The following is a 5,957-nucleotide window of genomic DNA, read 5'->3' as shown; positions in this document are numbered from 1 at the left end:
TTTCCTTGATTTATGTATATGTGTATGTGATGTTGTTGTTGCCGCTTATGTTGTTGATGGCTGCTGATGTTGTTTGTGGGTGCTGGTACTATTGATGGCTGCTTGGCTGATGTAGCTCGATTCGCCTTGTGAATGTAGCAAGTACTTTTTCGGAAAAAAAAATTTTTTTTTTTTTTTTTGAAACAGCGCAGAAAAAATATTTATGTTTGTCGGTCGTTTGAAAACGCACTACTATATATTGTTAGCGAATTTTTTCCCAAACATGTACGTTTTTTTTTTGTAATTAAACAAATTTTTGTTTTCAGTTTTTTTTGTTTGTCAAAAAATTTTTGGTTTTCTCTCGGTTTTTTTTTTGCGTATAAGAATATGTATATACGTGCACTTTTGTTTATAGCTCTTTTTCACTCTTGAAATGGTTTTATATGTGTGTTTTTGCGGACGTACGAATACGGATTGTTTTATTTTTATTTTTAAGTTTTAAAGTTTTATTTTCTTAGGAGCTGGGCCACGGTTCGCTGTGAAGGACCATGAACAAATCCACTGGTCGCCTTTCGCACTCACCTTGCACACACACACTTTTTCCGATACAAGGAAAGACTTTGTTTTAAATTTTTAGATTCAATTCACAAAATGTTTGATTATTTATTTAAACTTTCAGTTTACAAGTATATAGCAATCTATGTATATGACTGTATATTTACAGCTGTGAAGACACAGTTTATTTCACAAATAGGTTTTGAAGGGCGCGTGCGCGTAGACTGACGTTTATTGCTGGACTGACGTGTCGCTGATTTGGCACCGATGATAGTAGGCGGCTGTGCGCTCTCGGGAATCATTTCCGGAGTCGCTTCGACTCCACACAGCTACGGCCAAAGGATACGCGCACGACCGCTGAAATTGCGTTTAAGCGGCGGCTTAAACAGAGGGCATACACCTGGAATGTCCGCGCTCTTAATGGGGAAGGTGCCTCTGCCCGGCTGGTTGATGTCCTCGTAAGGACAAAAGCTGACATCACCGCCATCCAAGAAATGCGTTGGACGGGGCAAGGCAAAGAATGTCTGGGGCCTTGCGACGTCTACTACAGCTGCCATGTAAAGGAGCGCAAATTCGGAGTTGGATTTGTGGTGGGAGAGAGACTCCGTCGCCGAGTACTGTCGTTCACCCCGGTGGACGAGCGTCTAGCCACAATCCGCATCAAAGCGAGATTCTTCAACATCTCGCTCATCTGCGCCCATGCCCCGACGGAAGAGAAGGATGAGGCATCCAAGGATCTCTTCTATGAGCGCTTGGAGCGCACGTACGAGCGCTGCCCCCGTCATGATATCAAAATCGTGCTTGGCGACTTCAATGCCAGGGTGGGCAAAGAAGGGATCTTTGGAACCACCGTCGGAAAATTCAGCCTCCACGACGAAACGTCCGACAACGGATTGAGGCTGATCGACTTCGCCGGGGCCCGAAACATGGTAGTATGCAGTACTAGGTTCAAGCATAAAAAGATCCATCAAGCTACCTGGCTGTCTCCGGATCGAAAAACGAGAAACCAAATCGATCATGTTGTGATAGACGGAAGGCACGCTTCCAGTGTTTTAGACGTACGCACACTCCGAGGCCCAAACATCGACTCGGACCACTATCTTGTTGCAGCCAAGATACGCACCCGCCTCTGTGCAGCAAAAAATGTGGGCCAAATTTGCAAAGAAAGCTTATATGCGAGCAGTGGAACCAAATTTCCCGCTCATTAAGTACCGCCGCCGAAGAAGTAGTCGGATTTCAGCGAGCCCGAAAGAACTGCCGCCTACAGGGCCACGCTGCGATCGGGCGAAACGCGCGCTATGTGGGACCGCTATAGGGATTTGAAGAGGGAAGCGAGACGTATTTGTCGCAATAAGAAGAGAGAGGCCGAAAGACGTGAGTGCGAAGAGCTTGAAATGCTGACCGACAGGAAGAATGCCCGAAAATTTTACCAGAACAATAATGGCGACCTAGTAACTGATGCCCAGAGCGTACTTAAATTATGGAAGGAACACTTTTCCACGAAGAACCCGAGCCTGCACTCGATGATGACGGAGTCGAATTTCCACCGCCTGACGCGGCTGAAAAACAACAAAGCTGCTGGAGCTGACAGCCTGCCAGCTGAGCTATTCAAGTACGGCGGCGAGGAGTTGATAAGGTGCATGCATCAACTCTTGTGCAGAATATGGTCAGATGAACGCATGCCCGACGACTGGAATTTAAGTGTGCTCTGCCCAATCCACAAGAAAGGTGACCCCGCCATTCGCGCCAACTACCGCGGGATCAGCCTTCTAAGCATAGGTTACAAGGTCTTATCGAGCGTATTGTGTGAAAGACTGAAGCCCACCGTCAATGAACTGATTGGGCCTTATCAGTGTGGCTTTAGACCTGGCAAATCCACCATAGACCAGGTATTCACAATACGCCAAATCTTGGAAAAGACCCGCGAGAAAAGGATCGACACTCACCACCTATTTGTCGACTTTAAAGCCGCTTTTGACAGCACTAAAAGGAGTTGCCTATACGCCGCTATGTCTGAATTTGGCTTCCCCTCAAAACCCACACGGTTGACGTTGAGCAATACCACCAGCTCCGTCCAAATTGGAAAGGACCTCTCCGATCCGTTCGCCACAAACCGGAGTTTCAGACAGGGCGACTCCCTTTCATGTGACTTCTTTAATCTGATGTTGGAGAAGATAATAAGAGCTGCAGAACTGAACCGCTCAGGAACAATTTACTACAAGAGCGTGCAATTGCTGGCTTATGCCGATGACATCGACATCATCGGTAACAAAAACCGCGAAGTCTGTTCTGCCTTTTCCAAGTTGGATAGGGAAGCAAAGCGCATGGGTCTGGTGGTAAACGAGGACAAGACGAAGTATCTCCTGTCATCAAACAAACAGTCAGCACATTCGCGCCTTGGCACCCACGTCACTGTTGACAGTTACAATTTCGAGAAAGTAGAGAATTTCGTTTACTTGGGAACCAGCATTAACACCGATAATAATGTCAGCATTGAAATCCAACGTAGAATCACTCTTGCCAACAAGTGCTACTTTGGACTGAGTAGGCAATTCAGGAGTAAAGTCCTCTCTCGACGTACGAAAACCACGCTCTATAAGTCACTCATCATGCCCGTGCTGGTATATGGCGCAGAAGCATGGACAATGACAACATCCGATGAGGCGGCTCTTGGAGTGTTTGAGAGAAAGATTTTGCGGAAGATTTACGGGCCTTTACGCGTTGGCGACGGCGAGTACCGCAGACGATGGAACGATGAGCTGTATGAGCTTTACAACGATATGGACATAGTGCAGCGAATTAAAATACAGCGGCTCCACTGGCTTGGTCATGTCGTTCGAATGGACACCGACGCTCCAGCTCTGAAAGTATTCAACTCGGAACCCGCTGGTGGTAGCAGAGAAAGAGGGGGGCCCCACTGCGATGGAAATATCAGGTGGAGAAGGACTTGGCTTCACTTGGTGTTTCCAATTGGCGTCAGTTGGCACAGAGGAGAAACGACTGGCGTGCTTTGCTGAACTTGGCCAAAATCGCTTAGGCGGTTACAGCACCAAAAAAGAAGAGGAGGAGAACATGATACAATTAGGTTGAGAAACGCCCATTTTAAGTCCATTTACGCAGTCTTGAAAATTGGTGCGGTATGGTTTCATTAGTCAACGAAGAAGCACATTTTTCGCGGTTGCTAAATTTGCCGTTATACGAAAGTAGGAGACGTGCAATAAGTGTTTAGATCAGAGTTGGGCATTTTCGGCAGAGAATTTTTGTAGTGTGCGTGCAATTGATGTCTCTGTGTGCGTGCGAACAAGTCGTGTGGTTGAATGATGCTTTCGCTGTCTTCCCAAGCAGAGCGTGTATGTGTACGCGAATACGCCGCGCAGTCGCCCGCCGTGCAGACGCTACCCAGCTGTGGTTTTGATATACATAAATATTTTAGTTAATTGCATTATGATAAAAAGGCTTTAACATGTTCTGGGAAATCCTTTTGAGGACCCTCTAATCGGACGATAGTGCTTTGCATTCAGCTTGAACGAAAAAAGTCACTCCCTGGCACACTTTTCTGTAATCCGACTCTTTTATCTAAACGTTTTTTTTACAATTGAAAATACATACAAAAAAATTGGAGATCCACTTAAGTTTTTCGATATAACTTTGGTAAATATTACTCGATCGGTACGTAGTAATTGCCAAATTGAAGGCGAGACTTGCTGTTACTGATTTATAATAATAATATGACGAAAATCGTTCAGATTATAAACAAATTATTTTAAATTAAAAAAATGTTAAACCAAATTTTTTTGTCATTTTCCTATATTTGCAATTTTTATATTGTATGCATGCAAGTAAACTAATTAGTGTTTCTAGAAGTTGTGCCTATGCCACGATGATACAAAATAATGGCCTTTCTATTAGAGCTACTGAAATTGATCATAAATTTGCAAAAATTCGCAAACTATAGCTAATATTAAAAAAAGATTAGAATATTTGGAACCAGCGACCTAAATGCACACCAGCAATATTAATGCTGTTCTCTACATCTTTTGACTATTGAAAAAAGATAACTTTGAGATTAACGGATTCATTATCTAATAATATGTACCAAACCTTTTTGCTGAACCCAGAAATTTTAACAAGAATTGGTCTTATTCGACTAGTATGCTGTGGGTTACTTGGCGGTCGATGCGCGGGCTCTTACAATTAAAGTAAAATACTAATATTTTGCAGGCTTGTTGTTGACTTCATGATACAATATATTTTCACTATTACCAAGGGATTAGAGTAAAATTATATTTTCGACCCGCCCTAGTGCTGATGCAGTAGCGTCCCTGCAGGGAAACCGCGGACTAGTGAATCAAATTTCTAGTTCCGTACTAGGTCTTTATCGCCAAAAAGGAACTAGGCCGATAGGAACTAGATCCTATCCAGTCCAAAATCGGCGAAAAGTGGTACTTTTAAGAAACTAATTTTTTCAGTTTTTTTCACTAGAAATCTATACCTAAAGTGACGAATTTAGAAATGGTTCGGAACTATAGAAAAAGGGATGCAGAACGAACTAGATCCTATTTGTCGAACTTAGAACTATTTCGGAACTATCGAATAAGGGATGCAGCGGAGGGCTTGTTTACTTTACATAGATGTGTGTTCGACGGCTTTTTCGTTCAAATACGCTTTTATTCTGCGCTTCGCAGATGCTTTTTCATAGCCTGCTAATACAAAACTAAAGTTTGTGTTAACATTTCAACATCTTGGGACCGTCTGAAATCTAACAAGCTAGCACCTCTGCAAACTCAGCTACAGCTAAAGGTATGTAAACGTACATTTCTTAAAATTTCAAATTGAAAAAACATTTCTTCCAAAATAACTTAAAATCGCACACACGGAAGAACCAAAAAGATTGAAAAATCATGACACTTTTTTCTTTCGTCTGTCGATTTTAGAACTGGTTCGGAACTATAGAATTTAGGACTAGTTCGGAACTATCGAAAAAGGGATGCAGCGGGGGGCAATTGACACTTCCTAGGACATCGCTATGTTAAAAATGTAAATATTTCAAAAACGGTGACACTTTTACCTGAAAATTTTTTGTTTATCAGGGAGCTCACCCCCCCACCTACCTTCCTCTAAAGTTTGGCACGTTACTTCTGGGACACCCGTATAGATATAAATACATTTGTATGTGTGTAAGTACAAAGCAAAGCTGTTAGTTGTGAACAAGAATGCTACCAGTTTGTGTTTCAGCCCAACTAGTGCACGTTGTATCCGTTTTCAATGTTGACGACTGGTGTTTTTAACATGGCGGTGTCATAGGAGATTTCAAATGTACCCCTGTGGGGAAAATCTCTAGTTCTGAACTGGTGCGCTTCTAGTACATTTAGACCCAGTACTGGTTCGCGATAAATCTCTTTTGCATGCAAGTAACTGGCGAA

This window comes from Rhagoletis zephyria, unplaced genomic scaffold, assembly GCF_001687245.7.
Source record: "Rhagoletis zephyria isolate East Lansing unplaced genomic scaffold, Rhagoletis_zephyria_1.1 Rzeph_scaffold_01800, whole genome shotgun sequence".
In the NCBI taxonomy this organism is placed as follows: Eukaryota; Metazoa; Arthropoda; class Insecta; order Diptera; family Tephritidae; genus Rhagoletis; species Rhagoletis zephyria.
Note: the sequence above shows the minus strand (reverse complement) of the source record.